The 19,821-nt window shown below is 36.3% G+C and overlaps 1 pseudogene; it reads left to right on the plus strand.

Annotated features, from left to right (window-relative positions):
- The first annotated feature begins 4,055 nt into the window (after positions 1–4,055).
- LOC145565246 (uncharacterized) lies at positions 4,056–19,209 on the plus strand (annotated as a pseudogene).
- Positions 19,210–19,821: the final 612 nt, after the last annotated feature.

Genomic DNA, 19,821 nt, shown 5'->3' on the forward strand with positions numbered 1-19,821 from the left:
AAAATATGTATTGAACCAATTACATAACCACCATAAATATGCAATTAATTTTCAAGGTTAGAAAGATTTAAAATTTTTCGTCAAAACTAAAAATCCCTTGAAAAGTGCATTTCTGGTCGTTTTTTGGCCAAAAACAGAGTCCTATAAGGGTAAAACCATTTCCAGAACGCCTTTTCCACCCAAAATTCACTATTTTTGGGTCGAAATCTGGGTTCGGGAGCTGAAGTCAGCTCTAATACGGGATTAAAATTAATAACACGAGCTACTAATCTAATTAGCAACTTAAAACCAGAAAAATTAAGCCATAAAACACCTTGAAAAATAATATGATTTTAAAAATAAACGAGCGAGGCTCCGATACCGTTGTTGGGGTTTGGTGAGTCCGACTCACCGCGGAAACAAACCTAAAACCAAGAGCGCACTCGCAATAAATAAAACCATAAGATTAAGATAATAATTATACCTTTGACACGTGCTTCGCCCGACCTCGAGGGGCTCTTACTTCGAAAGCTAGCCTCGAAAATACGATGACCTCCAACAGAAGTCCACCCACAACTCAAACACCGACTAGGTCCAATGCCTTGGAGTTAGCAAGGCCCGACCAAAACCCGAGTAATTGAGTTCAAAGGTTTTCACAATGGTGATGCCTTTTTCAACTCTTAAGTTCAAAGGTTTTCACTACTAGTGATGCCTTTTCCAACTCTTACTCAAGTGATTTTTCCAATACCCCAACTTGGGTATTTATAGGGAAAATCATGAGTGTGAAAAGCTATCCTGTCAATGTGGGATAATTTGATTTTCCCATTTTATTTTAAAGCTAAAATAAAATTAATAAATCAACAAGTGGCAAGCTCATATGAGAGGTTAGGTGCGGACCATTTGGAAGAAGGGGGGACCAAACTTGCTCCCCACTCCCTCTCCCAAAACCGGCCAACACAACACCTCACCACCCTCTCACCTTGCGCCACATGGCACCCACACTTGGGCATCAAGGCACCCAAGGTGGGCTGCCTTGCGCTGCTGTCCGTGCTTCGGCCAGCAAGCCACGCATTGCTTGTGGGCTGCTACGCCGAGGCCCAGCTTGCTAGGCAGCACGCAATGGCCCAGCCATGCTGCTGCGGGCTGGCGCGCCTAGCATGCTAGCTGCTGCGGCATGGCTGCTAGCCAATGCACGCACAAGGCAGCGCCCAGCAATGCGATGCTAGCATTGGTGCGCTAGCACGCACCAGCCAGCCTAGGCTCGGCTTGGTGCGCATGCTAGGCCATATGCCCCTAGCACTCGGTTTGCTGGGGCATTCCAATGCTAGGGGTATTTTGGTCTTTGTTGATTTATTATTACTTTCACGTCTCGTCTTTTACTATTTTCGACTCGACTTCCGACGCTCCAAGCTCGAATTTCCGACGTCTAAATATTAATTACTCGGTCGATTTATTAATTAATTCCTAATTAATTGTCGCTTCGGCTCGTTAGTTGCTTGGGTGTGACCCGAAGGGTTCAGTCAAGATTAAGCTGTAATATTAATTATGCATTAATATTACTGATCGAAAGCGGCCTCTACCCAGGCATTCCGATCACTTGACCTCACTGAAAAATTAGCTTTCTAATAATTCCGAACCCCTTATCGGAATAATACACTTGTTCGAAGGACACTATTCCTTTCAAATTGATGATCATGAATTTAAAGATTAATAGCACATATGGCTGCTACTATAAACCCCAAGAACAGAATGGAGTTAAGAGAAAGCTAGGAATTTTATATCAAAACGGCTATACAAGTTTATTTATCAAAAACTTGGGCTAAAATAGTTTATATACCCTTACGAATATAGAGTCCTATTTAAATTAAAATAGGGTTTTAAAACTTTCCAAACCCTAAAATAAAAATATGAGATTAGGAAAGTTATTTAATAAATAAAAATAAACTATTTTTTTTAATAAAATATATTGTATAAAATCATAAAATATTCGGGTATTACAATCTACCCTCCTTAAAACAAGTTTCGTCCTGAAACTTAAAGTACAAAAATAACTTACTTGTAAATTTGAGAGAGAAATAAAACTAAACCAAACTTTTTAGTAAAATATATAAATAGATAGGGGTATTACAACATGTCTCTGTGGGGCATGGCAAATTTCAGGTTTGCCATGCAAACATGCAATTAGAGTAATCTTGGCTGCTGGATTGAACCCATACAAATTTTGTCTCAGTCCAAACTCATAAGCAAGCTTATGTCAACTCAATACACTCTATACCAGATTTTGAGCAATGGCTAGTGATTGATATGTCTACAATACTACCACCACATATGAAAAGAGCAATTGGTAGGCCATCTAGACAAAGAAGATGGGCACCTGATGAACCAGACAAAGGAAAAAGGTCTACAACGGTCCAATGTCAGAATTGTATGTGTTATGGACATAAAAAACTGAAATGCAAGGGTGGACTCACAATAGCAGAGCAAAGTGCTAGGGATGGGCAAAAGACAGCAAAAGCAAAAGCTAAAAATGCAGCAAAGAAAGCTTCCGAATCCACTAAACACAATGCACCAAAGAATACCTTCACATCAAAGCCACCAAACCCACCTAAAGATTCACAAGAAGCTCATTGCAGTATGCGTCTCAACCACCAACCACCAACCTCCATCTACACAACTCATCATTCATATCAAGCATTTGAAGGTCCAAGAAGCTAACCTGTTACTAGGTCAAAGAAGTATGGGAAAGGAAAGAACAAAGTCTAACCTGTCCTGTAGCTTGCTGAACTAAGACCAAGTTGGTTTTTTTTTTTTTTTTTTTTTTTTTTTTTTTTTTTTTTATATATAAATGACAGTGCAATTACTTGGCTTTGTTTCGATTTTGAACTAAGGTTTATATATGATATGTACTTTGACTTGATCATATGTCCTGTTTTTAGACATTGCCACAGGCTTTTGATTTCATGCTATAATGCAATCTCATTTAGCTCTTAATTGCTTTCTAGAATGTTGGAATTATTTGAACTCTGAGCAACTTTTTAATCCGTTTGACTAAATTAGGTACTAAAGTATCATGAACCTCAACTTTATTTCATTAACGCATGTAAATATAATAGACAAAGCAAATACCATAATTGAGTTTTATTTATACTTAGTTGAATTACATAACTTCATTCGTAAAACCCATACAAATTGCATCATTACCCTGATTACATAACTTAATTAGAATTGAACTACTTGCTACTCCCTTTTCCTTCATTACCCTGATTACATCATTTTAGGTAAAAAAAAAGAAAAAAAAATTACTAATATGATAATAGCAATCTTCATAAGACTCTAGCAGCAAACAAAAAGGTCTACCACCATGTTATGTATTACATCAATCTCATAATGTGATGAAGCATCATAAAAACTCACATCATCTTCAGTCACCCAGTCAAAAAATCCGGAACCTCTGACTTTTTCCCTACATTTGAAGTATGGCTTCATTGCATTCCTCATGGAATCAGAAAACCTAACCTCAGCGTTTTTGGGAGGGTTGCAATTGTAGTGCTTCATCCTTACCCAAATGAAACTTCCTTCTGTTGCGCCCCTTTTCCTTGAAGAAACTCCACGAAAATTCATGGTAAGAACATTTTTGGAGATTGATAACTGATATGAAACCCTAACGCAAGAATTGGAAGAGGAGCTGAATATATAAAGAGGGATGTCATGATAGGGGTGGAAAAAGAGGAGGGAATCAATTAATTCAGGGATTGGTTAGTCTTTTTGTGTAATTTAGTTAGAAAGTGAGCCATTAAGTAGTTGGTTAGGCCATTTAATGATAATTAGGCCACTTAAATCAAATTAGTGAATCTTGAGTGCCACTAAAGAGAGTTGAAAAAAATTTCGTCTTTCATGTAGCAAAATTAAAACCATGAGTCTACCATGTAGAATTTCCCTTTAAAATTTAATAAGTACAAAAAAAAAAAAGTCAACTAGTCCTATTTTTGAGGTACTAAAAGTCAACTTTTCCTTTCTATTACTTGGAAAAAAAAAAGAAAGGTTTTACAATTGTCGAAAGACCTTAGTGAAAAAAACCTCAACTCGTCTCATCCTCCTCCTCCCGACTAGCCACCACCCTCTCTTCATCCACCTGATAAACTCTTCCTCATTCAATTGTAACTCCTGAACAATGAGATTCAAAAAGCAAAAGCGTCACAGAAAAACCGTCAGATTCTACATTGCTTGCTTTAGTTTTCGAGAACCATTCAAAGTTCTATGCAACGGCACCTTTGTTCATCACCTTGTTTCTAATCATCTTTCTCTTGAAACTACTGTCTCTAACACTCTTGGTGCTTCTGTTAAGCTCTTCAGTACCAAGTAATTTCTACTTTTGATTGTATTTAGTACTATTCAATTTTTTTCTGTGTTTTTGGTAAATTTCTTATATTAATTTTTAATGGGTATGTTTTTTGTTTTTTGATTACATGTGTTATTGAAGAGTTGAAGTCTCTTGGAAAATCATATGCTGAATCATATCGTGTTGCTCGGAGAGATTACAAGCTTGCTAGGTTTGCTTTTCATTTTCCCTTCTTTTTAGCAGTTTTTAATTTAATTTGGATTGGAATTTGTTTTAATGTTTGCATAACTATGCTATTTTGATGGGTTTTGTATAAAAATTTTGAACTAATGTTCCATTGTGTGAAATGTGTTGGTTTACTTTGTAATGTAATTTTGAAATCATATATTAAGTGTGTAATTTGTAGTGTAGTTATACTGCTAGGATATGTAATTCAACTGGAATGCCTCTTGTTAGTTTCCGGTAATGTTCAATTTGAATTTCCCGGGTTTCTACCGAGGTGCTTCCTTTCTCTGGTGCATGACATCCTTTTTTTACAAAAACAATATGCAAACCAAAAAAAAGGAGGTTTGGCGGATTTGGAAGGAAGGTGAGAGTGGAGATGCACCTGAAATTCCGTTGAAATCTTCTATCTCCAAATTCCAAGTGATTTTATTGTCATGGTCATCCTGTTTTGTGATTTCCTTCTTTGACGTCAAGCATCATCTATTTAAATTGCTCAGTATTTGTAGGGGATATTTCAAGCATTACCCCAAACTTGAACCCCACTGTGATCATACACTTAAGTATGGGTGGTGTCCAAAGGGAAAGAAGCTATAGCAAAAGAGTCGCCAACAAGTTTTAGGAACTTGTAAATCGTTCACAGGGTGAAGGTTACACCCCTTAACGATCCAGGAGATCGTCAACTCCAATAGGTCTGGAGCCATGACTGGAAGTTCGGGGATGAAGGTACAAATCCAACCTAAAAGAGACTGAACCTGCCCTAATAATAGGCCTCTACTTTATTCTTCTCGTATTCATGTGCGCTTTCTGACTAACATACAACCATTAGGTTAACCCTAAACCTGTTTAATCTATGTTGGTTGAATATTAATGCACAAATAAAACTATTATTGGCGATCACTTGAATTACAATCATATCAGTCCTAAACAAGATTATTAATTATCTTATTAAGCATGATTACTAGTACAAATTCCCTTTAAACATGCATAAAAGACGTGATCAAGCAATAACAACAAATATATATCAAGCATAATAATAATAATAATAATAATAATAATAATAATAATAATAATAATAATAATAATAATAATTAAAATAATCATGTTAAAGCATAATAATAATAGCAAGATCCTAAGCATGATACTAACAAGATTAATAACAAACCCTAGCATGTCACTAAACAATAAAAATCAAAGCTTTAGCCCTAACATGATACTAACATGATATTTAGAAAAGAAAATAGGAAGCATCATAGAAATCATAATTGATATAAGAAACTTATTCATTACCCTAAACATGATACTAGGGAGCAATAAAACATCATAAACATGATTTCTATATCATAATATCAATGAAACAATTAAAGTACTTACTTGGACGCCTCGTATCTCTTTCTAATAACAAAATACACACGTTAGTAACTTCATGGAAAATACAATAATCAAAACAATTAAATTAAATAATCGAAATAGAAATTTGGGGCCAAACCCTCAGAAATATCAAACCTTTCACGTCTAGGGCGAAGGCAACTTCGAACTTGGATAGGTGTGTCTAGAACTAATGTATGAGGAATTGTGTTTGTAAAAGACTAGGCTAGAAAGAGAGAGAGAGAGAATAAGATTTAGCTTAGAGAGAGAGAGAGGAATTAGAGAATTCTGGTTATTGAAAAACGGAGGTCCAGGGACCCTATTTACAAGAAAATAGTCCGGAATCGATAAAAAAGAATCAGAGTTCGAAAAGGAATAAAACACTCTTCTGTCGCAAGCGACAGAGCTCGTCGCCATGCTACGAAATCGTCGCCAGGAGACGAAACTATCGTTTGGCGATGCAGAAGGTTTTCCACGCGTTTTCAACACGGAATCTATTTTTCGATAAAATCAAGTCGTAAAATCCGTACGAAGGGTAAAAACGTAATTTCATTTAAAACACTTCTTTTATTCCAAATAGAACTCATAAAACATAATTATCAATCCTAATCCCTTTAGGATTCAAAAGAACTTTCTAGAAGACTATAATTCAATCCTAATTGCATTAGAAATGATAATTCATAATAGGCCCTCCTCTAGATCATTGGGCCGCATATAAGAACCAAACCGGGCCCAGTTTAGTATTTTGGCCATAACTTCCTCATTATTCATCGGAATTGGGCTTATAATATATCGTTGGAAAGCTCTTTTCGAGCCCAATCCAACTACGCCATTATCGAACCCTTGTCATGGACCAAACTAAACTGGATTAGCTATTTTCATAAAATAGAGCAGGTTTTTGAAAACAAAAAGAAAGATTTTTAATAAAAACTAACCACAACATTAGACTTTCCACACTTTCACTTCATTCGATTATGATTCGACGCGAAAGGTATTCATCACCGGGTTTGGTTTTTGGGAGACACATTTGGGTGTCTATAGAAGCCTCCACTTTGACTGAGTTTTGAGAAACGCAAGTTTCGAAAACAAAAGTCAAAGTAGCGATAGGGGCAGAGAATGATTCAGAACGTTCTGCGATCCTAAATCACTCTTGTAACGCCGATACCTGCAAACTAGCGTTAGTTAAAACAGATAAGAGAGTTAAGAAACGCGTATCTTGCACCGTCGAGCACACGTCTCTGTAGTAACCAATTTTTTGTTTGACAATCTTCCTCAAGCTAGGGGATACCGCCTGAAGACTACCACACTTGCAGCTGCCTTCAATTTCCGCTGTTTTATGACCATCTTCCACATCCTAGGGAATATGATCGAAGATAACTTCGCTTGAAGCCACCTCCTGCTTTTGACAACCTTCCACATCCTAGGGAACGCCGTTGAAGATAACTCTGCTTGTAGCCATCTTCAGTTTTGTGACAACTCTCCACATCCTAGGGAACGTCGTCTATCATTGCTGCTACATCTCGAGCTTTTTTCTTGAATCATAGTGACAACCTTCCCAATCATAGCAAAAGCCGTCGAAGACCGCCTTATCATGAACCGCTCTTCTCAAATCTTGGTGACAACCTCCACAATCTTAGCAAATGCCGTCGAAGACCGCCCATCTCGTGCTATCTTCTCAAATCTTGGTGACAACCTCCACAATCTTAGCGAATGCTGTCGAAGACCGCTCATCTCGTGCTATCTTCTCAACTCTTGGTGACAACCTCCATAATCTTAGCGAATGCTGTCGAAGACCGCCCATCTCGTGCTATCTTATCAAATCTTAGCGAGAGACCCTTTAATCTTAAAATCCCCCTGTTGAAGACTTCTTCATCTTGAATCTTCAAATCAACCCTTCCATCTTTGGAAAATCCTTCTCAAGAACCATATCTAAGATTCTTAAAGGCTTCAAATTGATTTGTGGAAATCTCTCATCCCAGGAATTCTTTGTGAACCAATACTTCGGTGCTTGCGATGAGCCAATGCTTATGCGCTTTAAGCTAAGTGAGACGATCTTTTGTCAGGTCGATCACTTATTGCGATTGTAATCAAGCCGACTACTTAATCATGTTAAATTTCTTATAGGGGCTAACCGGCGTACCAAGGAACCCAGAAATTGCTGCACTAGGTCCGCATAATCTAATATGGGGACCACGCATTGTGTCGCCGCACCAGCGCCCGCTGGAAAATGTGTCGCCGCACTTTACTTCTGTCGCCAGGCGACAGGTATCATCGTCTGGCGCTGGAGTCGGGTCTTCCCTATTTTGCCCTTGCTGCTGTTGTTCGTTGCTCGGTTTCGCTCCGAACTTTGAAATCGGTCGTTTTCTTTCAACCAAATCCTGCTCAAATCTTTTGTAAATTAAAGCTCTTCATCTCTAATTTATTGATCCATGGAAGTTTTGCTCAAACTCCTCTTATCTTGGAAGAATCTCATGTGTCATATTCGCGGTTTTTCAAAAAAATTCGGGAATGTTCTTTCTTGCTGGGATGTACCTGCATTTATATTTTTGACTGTAGGACTTTGCTCATCTCTTTAATTATCTTAGGATTGTCCTAAGGCTCAATTAAGACTTAATGTGTCTTTAACACATATGACTTGTCATGACTCGACTCAAAGTGCTTGTTCACATGACTCAATGTTCATGACTCGTGTGTGCATTATAGTGTGATCGTGCAACTCGAAAAATGAAAAAAGCAAAAAATTTCCGTCATTTTTTTTGTGGAGGGTACCGACTTTCTCCCGAAAAAGAAAGACACAAAAAGGAAGAAGTTTTTTTTTATGGTGCATGTTGAATGAGCTTAGTCAAATGTTGTTTGATACTATCTTTCAAGATTCATCCTAGGCTATCTCAATTGTTGACTCAATGATGAAAGTATTTGGGTAACTTAGGCACGAAGGCTAAACACTTCATACTTTGTGATGCAATGATGAGTGATGAGTGATTTCGTTATGACAAAGTATGATTCAACGTTGTGTTAAGATTTCATGACAAAAGGTTCCTAAGGGAAAGACTAGTTGGTCATGTATCTGTGATGTGTGTGAAAGTGACACTAAAGCTAGGCTGCAAAGGCTAAGTGTGTGGAAAAATATATTGAAAAGAGTCAAATGATAGTGACTCTTAGGCTGGGTAGGATAATAATGTAGGGATTAAGCCCCTAAGTCTAACTCTAAATAGATAGGGATGAGCATAGGAGATCCCTTGATATGATCATGGTATAAGTGTGTGAATGTGAATATGAGTGCATTTTTATTACGGTCGCGCCCCTTTGTGAGGTTGCCTACGTATCCGTTAGGAATCAGGCCGAATGTAGCTCTAGTCGAACCTCGCACAAGTATGTGTGTACCTCAAAGAGGTCTTTTAAGGGTTGTAATGTGGTTAGGCTAAAGGTTGAAGAAGAAGGGGATAGAAGGCTCAAGACCCTAGATAAGCCCCCAAGGTGTGCAACCTTGATTTTGAATCTTTGTATTATTATGCTTGAGGTTTCTCACTTTTGAGCTCTTTCTTTTTTATTTTTGCTCTTTTTTTTTTTTTTTTTTTTTGCTTTTTTTATTTTGAAACTTTTTGATAAGTGTGGGCAATCCTGATCATGCGGTCTATCACTCACTTGGCATTCATGTATCTCAGGCACGGTACCGAGCACTCGATAAGAGACGCAATTTGAGACTTGTTCATATCAAAGACATGTTCATATCAATGACATTGGAACACTTGCCCTTTTGTACAATTTTATCATTTTTGCTTATTTTAATTTTTTTGAAATTACTCAAGCTTCTATTCTTTGAAAATTGCATAAGTTGCACACCATCCCATCCCAAGGTTAGGTAGATGTGGGTCGAAGAAGGAAAGTTCTATCGTTAGATGAGGCTCAAAGTGGTTTTTCAAGAAAGGATTATGTATTTAAAGGGTGAAAGGTGATATGACGTGGCTACAAGGGGTGCCTCAAATCATTGGTATTCCTTGTGCTTAGCTCGACATGGTGTTTTTTTTTTTTTTTTTTTTTTTTTTTTGCAATGTAATGAAATAATCATATGCAAGAAAAGAAATGCTCATTTTTATTAAAATGTAAAAAGGAAAAAACCTACAAAATAAGATCTAAGGAAAATAAAAAGGTGCTTATGCTAGACTTATTGCGGAAAGGCTAAATAAAATAGAAAAAGAGGTCACGAAATCTTGTCGTTAAAGCTCTCCTCTTGTCTTGAGCTCTTATTATCACTCGGTCTTCTTGCCAGCTGGAGGTATGGGAAGCTTGTTATTATCGATCAAATATTAGATGGCCTCTTTTAGCTTCCAACAGCTCTCAATAGTATGACCCCTACCTTGATGGTACTTGCAATGTGAATCTGGGTTCCAACTAGGCAATCTTTTTTTAGGCGCGGGATCTTAAATAGATCCAATGGGAGTAATAAGTCCCTTGGCATGGAGTCGATCGAAGGCAGTATCATAGCTCATCCCAATAGGAGTGAAATCTTTCCTTAGTTGCTTTTTAGACCCTTGATTTTCCATGGCTAAGACTTCATTGAGATCACAGGTACTAACATTGTTACTAGAGTGGGCGTTTCTGGAAGAAAAAGGATTGTCGTTCTTCTTTCCTTTCCAGCCACTGTTGTTGCTATTGTTAGTAGCTTTTTGCTTTGCAAGGTCATCTTCGATTTCAGTACCTATGTCATAGACGGCTTTGAAAGTATTCAAGTTATGTTGATATTTCAAATGCTTCGAATACTTGTCTTGAAGGTTCTTGATGAACATCCTTACAGACTCCTTTTCAGTAGGGACCTCGACCATGTTGGCAGAAGTTTCCCTCCACTTGTTAAAGAAAGAAGTGAATCCTTCATTTTCTTTTTGCTTAAGTATTTCAAGTTCTCTATGATCAGTTTCAACTTGAATATTACATTTATACCTATCAATGAAAGCGTTTACAATAGATTTTCAAGTAGAGGTTTTCTCTTTGTCAAGGGAAAAGAACCATTGTTGACAAACGGTTTCAAGAGATAAAGAAAACAAAGAATGAAAGACCTTCCTATCAATCCCCTTAATATTCATTATTGTCTCCGAAAGCTCTTAAGTGGAAATAAGGGTTGTCTGTTGCCTTGAACTTTAGGATGTCGTTGGCATTGAACTTCTGCGGAAGAAGCTCCTTGTCCACCGAGACCCCTTGCGAGCTAATGCCCTGGAATCTGTAGTCATTGGATATTTTTCTCAAGCTCTCTTGCATGAGCTCCATTTGTTGTTGTTTCACAGGGTCATTGATTTGGAGGGTTAAAGCCTTCAACACCTCAGTAACGCTAGCCATTTGATTCTTAAGCTCATTGACTTCTTCTTGACTCGCCATTATCTTCTTCCTTTTCCGACTCACTGGTTTATCAAAAAGATGAACTTGAACGAAGAGGTTGTCCTTGATTAAACGCCCTTCCTTTCTTGACCACGAGTTGTAAATTAAACCATTTTATTTGTTTTAATGACTTGACTCAAATTGACTTTGACTTTACTGGTTTATGAAAGGGAAAAAAAAGAAGCAAAAATAGGGTGCATATTTTTGGGAATCAAGTATATGGGTTCAAACAAGTGTGGTTTACTTGGAGGATTAATATCCGACTTACCCCCCTAAAAAATGACGGAAAACATGCGCGTACAAGACTCTCTAGACATGGTCAAAGTGTACATACATATTAGTGTGTGCTTTTTTTTTTTTTGTGAGTGACATGCTTTGACTCTTGTGTATGACCATGAGACTAAGTGCTTATACTCAATTAAGGACTAAATATGACTACTGCCATTAACAAAATGACCAAACTGATTAATAAACTGTTTAATTAGACCCGTCGTGGTGACTCAAGCAAGAAACTGAACTGTTGCCAAAGCAACAGAACTGTCGCCACACTCTGCAGTGTAGCGCCAGGCGACAAAGTTGTCGCCCGGCGTTGCACAGCAGCGTTTGGCGCCACAGCCCAGATTTTTGCGCCATTACTGGAACATCGATCTGGGACTGTTTTCAGTATTTTTACTCTAAAGGGACAGACCTAAAGACGTACTAAGTCAGTTTGATCAATTTATTAGCCTTTAATTACTCAAATTAATTAATTAATTAATTAGAAAAAGTCCTTTTAGTCATTAATTAGTTTATTTAGACTTAATCACAAGTCAAACAAACAGTTAGGAAAAACACATAGAGTATGCACAGCAAATAATGCACAAGTAGTCAAGTAGGCACGATATGATGCAATGAGTTTGCAACCTAACCATGGCTCTAGTTCTCTAAAGTTCAGGATATGGGTTAGTCAAAGAGGGTCTATGGTTATGAGTCCGAATGCACCGCGCGGAAGCCTTACCTTTGGAAGGGTTGGCGCGTGTGGATGGGACCCCGCGAGTTAAACTCGCTTCCACGGTTTGGTGAATTCAACATTCTCGGATGTACCCTTCGTTGCTCAGAGCGTTCGATTGGGTAGATGTAGCATGAATTCCTATAGGGTTATGTCCATATGTAGAACACATATGGGTTTCAAGAAAAGAGAGAAAAACTCAATCAGGAAGTAGAATCGAGCCAACAGTGCTAGAACTAGTCAAAACAAGAAGGCACTCTGGCTCGGTATTGGAAGAACTTGGCGCCAGACAACAGAATCTGTCGCCAGAAAATAGCTCCGTCGCTAGACGACAAAATTGTCGCCAGGCGACGAGGCCATTTTTCAGGCGACGCACTCTGCTTTCTAGACACTAGTTCCTACATGCCTCAGCAGCTTTCTGTGTTCTTAGAATTTTTCAGTTTTCGCAGTATTATTTCGATTCTAGCTGTGAAAGATATTTCTCAAATTTCCCACGTGTAAAAATCCTATGTTTTTTACTCATTACAGATGGTCTTTCCAATGAGAACCTTTTTTATGATTATGCCAATAATGTTAATCAAAATTACGCACATGAAATACTTAGAACTTTTCGAGTCTCATCCACTCATTCTAAATCATTGCCAAAATAAATTTCAGGAATTAAAATAGAAATCCTCCTCAGTGGAGTCGCCAAAAACTGTAGGGAATATTTCAAGCATTACCCCAAACTTGAACCCCACTATGATCATACACTTAAGTATGGTGGTGTCCAAAATGAAAGAAGCTAGAGCAAAAGAGTTGCCAACAAGTTTTAGGAACTTGTAAACCGGTCACAGGGTGAAGGTTACACCCCTTAACGATCCAGGAGATGAACCTAAAAGAGACTGAACCTGCCCTAATAATAGGCCTCTACTTTATTCTTCTCGTATTCATGTGCGCTTTCTGACTAACATACAACTATTAGGTTAACCCTAAACCTGTTTAATCTATGTTGGTTGAATATTAATGCACAAATAAAACTATTATTGGCGATCACTTGAATTACAATCATATCAGTCCTAAACAAGATTATTAATTATCTTATTAAGCGTGATTACTAGTACAAATTCCCTTTAAACATGCATAAAAGACGTGATCAAGCAATAACAACAAATATATATCAAGCAACATTATAATAATAATAATAATAATAATAATAATAATAATTAAAATAATCATGTTAAAGCATAATAATAATAGCAAGATCCTAGACATGATACTAACAAGATTAATAACAAACCCTATCATGTCACTAAACAATAAAAATCAAAGCTTTAGCCCTAACATGATACTAACATGATATTTAGAAAAGAAAATAGGAAGCATCATAGAAATCATAATTGATATAAGAAACTTATTCATACCCTAAACATGATACTAGGGAGCAATAAAACATCATAAACATGATTTCTATATCATAATATCAATGAAACAATTAAAGTACTTACTTGGACGCCTCGTATCTCTTTCTAATAACAAAATACACACGTTAGTAACTTCATGGAAAATACAATAATTAAAACAATTAAATTAAATAATTGAAATAGAGATTTGGGGCCAAACCCTCAGAAATATCAAACCTTTCACGTCTAGGGCAAAGGCAACTTCGAACTTGGATAGGTGTGTCTAGAACTAATGTATGAGGAATTGTGTTTGTAAAAGACTAGGCTAGAAAGAGAGAGAGAGAGAGAGAATAAGCTTTAGCTTAGAGAGAGAGAGGAATTAGAGAATTCTGGTTATTGAAAAACGGAGGTCTAGGGACCCTATTTATAAGAAAATAGTCCGGAATCGAAAGAAAAGAATCAGAGTTCGAAAAGGAATAAAACACTCTTCTGTCGCCAGCGACAGAGCTCGTCACCAGGCGACGAAACTGTCGTTTGGCGATGCAGAAGGTTTTCCACGCGTTTTCAACACGGAATCTATTTTTCGATAAAATCAAGTCGTAAAATCCGTACGAAGGGTAAAATCTTAATTTCATTTAAAACACTTCTTTTATTCCAAATAGAACTCATAAAACATAATTATCAATCATAATTCCTTTAGGATTCAAAAGAACCTTCTAGAAGACTATAATTCAATCCTAATTGCATTAGAAATGCTAATTCATAATAGGCCCTCCTCTAGATCATTGGGCCGCATATAAGAACCAAAGCGGGCCCAGTTTAGTATTTTGGCCATAACTTCCTCATTATTCATCGGAATTGGGCTTATAATATATCATTGGAATGCTCTTTTTGAGCCCAATCTAACTACACCATTATCGGACCCTTGTCATTGGCCAAACTAAACTGGATTGGCTATTTTCATAAAATAGAGCAGGTTTTTGAAAACAAAAAGAAAGATTTTTAATAAAAACTAACCACAACATTAGACTTTCCACATTTTCACTTTATTCGATTATGATTCGACGCGAAAGGTATTCATCACCGGGTTTGGTTTTGGGGAGACACATTTGGGTGTCTGCAATATTGTATTTTTTTCCTTTAAAATATTGACCTATGCCTTTTGATATACTTTATTAAAATATATCAGGGCTTCATCTTGGCTTCGTTGCTTAGGTGAATTCACTCTAATTTAAAAACCCTTTTTTAGTTCTTTTTTGCACCTCGTTTTGTCCTAACTTTGATGGGAAATTGGAAATTTGAACTTGTTTTGAACTTACCTAAACAATTATCGAAATAAGAAAGAGTGAGGCAAAGAGGTATAGTTGTTTGCATTAGGTGTTTCAACTAGCTAATTGTAATTAATTGTTTGTGTATAAGTGTTTGGTAAATAGCTGTTAGTTATTCGTTGTTTTAATGTATTAACAACCAAAAAGCTAAAAGCTATTTTAAATAGCTCCTCATATGAGCTTTTTGAAAAAGTGTTTTTTGGATTTAAAATGCTATTTCAAACAACTCTTTACCAAACACCCCAATAGCTTTTGAAATGGTCCTACAACACTTTTTTCTCCAAAAAGTTCTAAACCAAACACCCCCATAAGCTGATCAAGCCTCCTATGTTCATTTTAGACTTATTTTTGTTGTAAGATGTTTTATGATATAAGGTTACTCTTAGTAGCAGTGTGTGTCTGACTAGGCAGTTAGAGCATCCATATTCAGGGCATGTGCTTGGCTTTGTTCAGCATTAAACATTTTTTTTATTTGATTCCTGAAGATATGGATTGAGTCATACCCACCTCTTCCCTCCTTGTGTTTCCTTGACTTGTTTTATTTATCACGTTTGCCCAATGTAGAATTTAACTTTAATAACTTTAATCCTCCATACGTAAAAATTATAAAAGTTATATATTATTATGGTATATATTAAGATGGTTCTAACAAGATCCCACATAAATATGTTTTTCCTTACATATAATCCACAAAAGATAGTTAAAGGAGGGGTGGTGAATAGTGTAAAAGTCAAAGTGGGTCAAGTAAAAAAGAACGGAGGAAGTATGTGTTTGGAAATTGATATTTTGTTTTACCTATATTATACCCATACCTTATACCTAAATTATTTGAACCAAACACTCCCATTTTAGACTGATTTTTCTTGTAAGTTGTTTCATGATTTATTGTTGCCCTTAGTAGCAGAATCTGTCTGACTTAGGCAATTAGAGATAGATTGTAGACTAAGAGCATCCATATTCTTTGTATACTGACTTCTTGTAAGATGTTTCATGATACATTATTGCAGTTTCTGTCTGAATAGGCAATCAGAGACACATTGATTTATTTTGAAAAGGCACTTTGATGGATTGGGTATGGCATCTGAATATGCTTAATATCATCAGTCTGTGTCACTGTGTGCTTGAAGAGGCTTATACTTGGTAAATTTAAAAATTTTCCTGGAGTCGTTTGGCTATTAAAGTTTTCAATGGTTGCTTGGGATTTTTTATATGATACTACCATTAAGAATTTTGTTTGCAGATTTTCTTTGATCAAAACAATGAGTTTCCTTGATATATTTTAACACTTGACTTTGTGGCAGATGTGAGCATGGAGAACATGAAAGTGCCTTAAATTGCATAATAGAAGTTATTGGAAAAAATAATCCTGAACACTTCTTTGTTGCTACACAAGACATTGAGTTACGAAAGAAGTGCCGAAACGTAACTTTAGTTATTGCCTTTGTTCTCTATTATTTAATCTTCTATGATGGTACTTAAGAATTCAATATTTATTCAAAAGAAATTTATTGTTACGAACTGATCAATGATAGAATGTAGCATTATAGCCTTAAGTCCTTAACTAGTACAATAATTATTCAAAGCTCTATAATGCTGAATAGGTGTAGAGGGTAAGCTTACCTTTTCCTCTCTTCCTTTTTGCTTCTGTGACTGTTATCCAAACACAATCTTGAGTTTATGAAGATGTTCCTGACTGGATTCATATCACTAATTCATTGTTCTAAATTCTTCACAGGTACCGGGAGTCCTAGTGATGTTTGGTTTGCGAAATGCTGTATTTCTTGAGCAACTTTCATCATATCAGCGTGACTTTGTGAAGGCTGCTGAAGAAGAAAGGCTACATATGACTGATTCAGAATATAAGTTGTTACAAAATAGAGTAAAGGGTATATTGAATACTAAGGAATTAAAGGACCCGGCAGAGGAAAGAACTGACGATGAGGATTTGCCGGGTCAGCCTGTAGTAAGTCGAGTGCCTAGTAAGACAGATGAATTCATGCAAAAGACAAGGCTCAATTTAAAAAGAAAAGAGCAAATTTTATGATCCGTTACACCTGATGAAATCACATTCGTGTACTTTTTATTTATTTATTTTTGTATAATCTCACTGCATGTGTGTGTGCCATTCTCCCTGCCTCCTCCTAGCCTCTTTAGCGGGTCTAACATGTTGGGAAAAAGGAGCCATTTCTCATTAGCTTTGATCTACTTTAGGAACATTGACATTTAAGTATTATTGATGTACGAAAAGGTTTGTAGACACTATTTAATGTAGTTCCGATGCTTTGAGTAGTATATCTGCACGACTGGAACCTGTTTCCAAAATCAAATAGAAGATTATTCTATTAGTCCTATGGTATAGGTTACCAAAGATTTATTCTTCCTTATTATATACTGGAACTATAGAACCTAGGAACCTAATGGCAGCTATATTACTTTGACAGTTACATCAACCATTAAAGACTATGGTATATGGAATCATGTTTTTTTGTAGCCTTTCCGAGTTGAGAGTTTAATTGCTCTGACTCGTACTTTGTTCCTAGATATTGGCTGTTGGTGCAATATGGCATGATGCAGGACATTCCTAGGATGCATTTTTTTAGATAAATATGACTTTTCAGGATGGAGATTGATAGAGTAGAGAAAGGAAGGAGAGGAGGAAACTTACTAACACATACCTTCAGCCTGGCCTTTTACCCGTATTTAGTGGTCATGAAGCCATGAAGGTGCTTTAGTGAAATTATTTCAGATCTAGGGTTTGAATTACAAGAGCTCTTGCTCTGTTCAATCAAGGACATAATCTGAATGTACCTGTATCCATCACTGATGTTGGACTTATGAGTAATGGAATATACCTAATATCTATTATTTTTTGCCCTCGTGATTAAGGCTATTTTAAAGGTGCTAATACACTTAATAATGATGTATTTCTTCATGTTTCATCATTTATATTTTTATCATTTTGTTTTATGTGGTCATCTAACTCATAGGCTTTCATTGTTCCGCCCAACCTTACAGGGTCCAAACCCGCTGTCATGTAAAAAGAAGAAAACTATTAGCAGTTTGGGTCCTAGTGCTGGGAAGGTAAGCCTTTCAAGCTATCTTTTATCTATTACGTTGATGAATTTGCAAACATCTTGGTGCAGCAATGCAGTTCAGATTTTGCATTTGCTATTGATAAATTACTAATGAATGCTATGAAATTCTGGTAATGGTATAGTTATGGAGATGGCTATGTTATTTTCTCTTTTTCCTGTTTTTAGGGGTGTGGATTGTGGAGGGAAGAAGGGTCAAGAGGACTTTGGATGGGTTGGGGGTTGTTGAGTTCTTTTGAAGTTTTAATTAATGTTTCACATTTTGTCAAACATTTATAAAGCTATTGGTTTAAGCTAAGTTAAGTCTTGAAGAAAAGATGTTAACTGTTTTGCTTGCTCTGTTATTAGAACAAAAATGAAACAGTTAGCAAGTGCTTTAAGGATCTTGTTTATATATATGTTTCATAGTCCTATTTCTCAAGATCTAACATTACCTATCTTGCCAATGGGGTGTCATGTTTCAGTCATATTAGGTACAAGTCTGGCAAATATGTGTCTGTAAAGTATGACCTTTCTGGGTATTGACTAGATTTTAAGGTAAAAATAGTGACAGATTGATTACCGTACTCGTAAGCAGTCTTCTAGGATTACTGGTGTTGACTTGCGGTTCTCTTCCCCAACTTTCTTTCATTATTAAGTTGTTTATACCATATTTATTAGACTCCTTGCTACCTCAAGCCATGAAATGTGCATTAGATGCTTAATCTAATGAAGAAATTTCAGGGTTTTTTTTTTCCACAATATTGTTCTATGCTCTTTGCATCAGTTGGCATGTGGAAGCAGGCTTCGTTTATTATGGTTTAGCTTCTTATTAAAGCAGTAGGATGTGTTAGTCATTCAATCAGGCTCATACATGTTCTATAGAGCATTAAACGCCAGTGCACAATAATTTGTATAGCACGCCTGCCAATGAGGTTTTGGCTTAATGATAAAGACTAAGGTCATAGGTTCAAATTCCTCCATTGGCCTTTGTGCTACCCATGGACCAAACTTATCTGCTAACATGGCTATTGAAGCTATTATCTCTCACTGATACATGAATGTAATGCAGGCTGACAAGACTGATAGTGATACGAAGAGAAGCAGGCCTCGAAAGAGGAAGAGATCTCGCAAGGCCAACACATCCTCAGATACCGTATAATTTTTGTTCTTTATAAGAGTTTCTTTAGGTCGGTTGATATATGAGTTAATTTTATACAGGGACTTAGGGAATGGAAGATGGCTCTTAACTTTGTCATTTATAGTATGATTGTCATGCCTAGTTGATTTTGTTTGTGGATTATTCAACCTATGCCTGAAGCATGTCATTCTTTAGTAAATTTATTCAACTTGCGGCATATTTTCTCCTTTGTTAGTTAGGAAGCCATGTATATACTTATATGCTCACAAAGTAAAGTGATAACTGACCTCTTGAATTATATATACAATCTAGGTAGGCAATTCTGGAAAAATTGATGACTAAGATTACAAAATGATAATTATATTTGGCCTAATTGTAGGTATTTTCCAACTTGTAACTTGCAATCATAGGGAATTCTATTAATAAAGCTTGATTACATTTAATAATAAGTGTATATATATATTATATATATATATATAAAATAAAAAAAAAACATTATTTAATAAGCTTTAATGAAGAAGCTTTCTATTCTCGTCAAAAAAAAAAAAAAAAAAAAAAAAAAAGCTTTCTAGAATCTTTTTGCTCCAATATATAATGGAGTAATAAAATTGAGTATCTTTACTGCAAGCAATG

Source organism: Chenopodium album, chromosome 10 (assembly GCF_948465745.1).
Source record: "Chenopodium album chromosome 10, dcCheAlbu1.1, whole genome shotgun sequence".
Classification (NCBI taxonomy): domain Eukaryota; kingdom Viridiplantae; phylum Streptophyta; class Magnoliopsida; order Caryophyllales; family Amaranthaceae; genus Chenopodium; species Chenopodium album.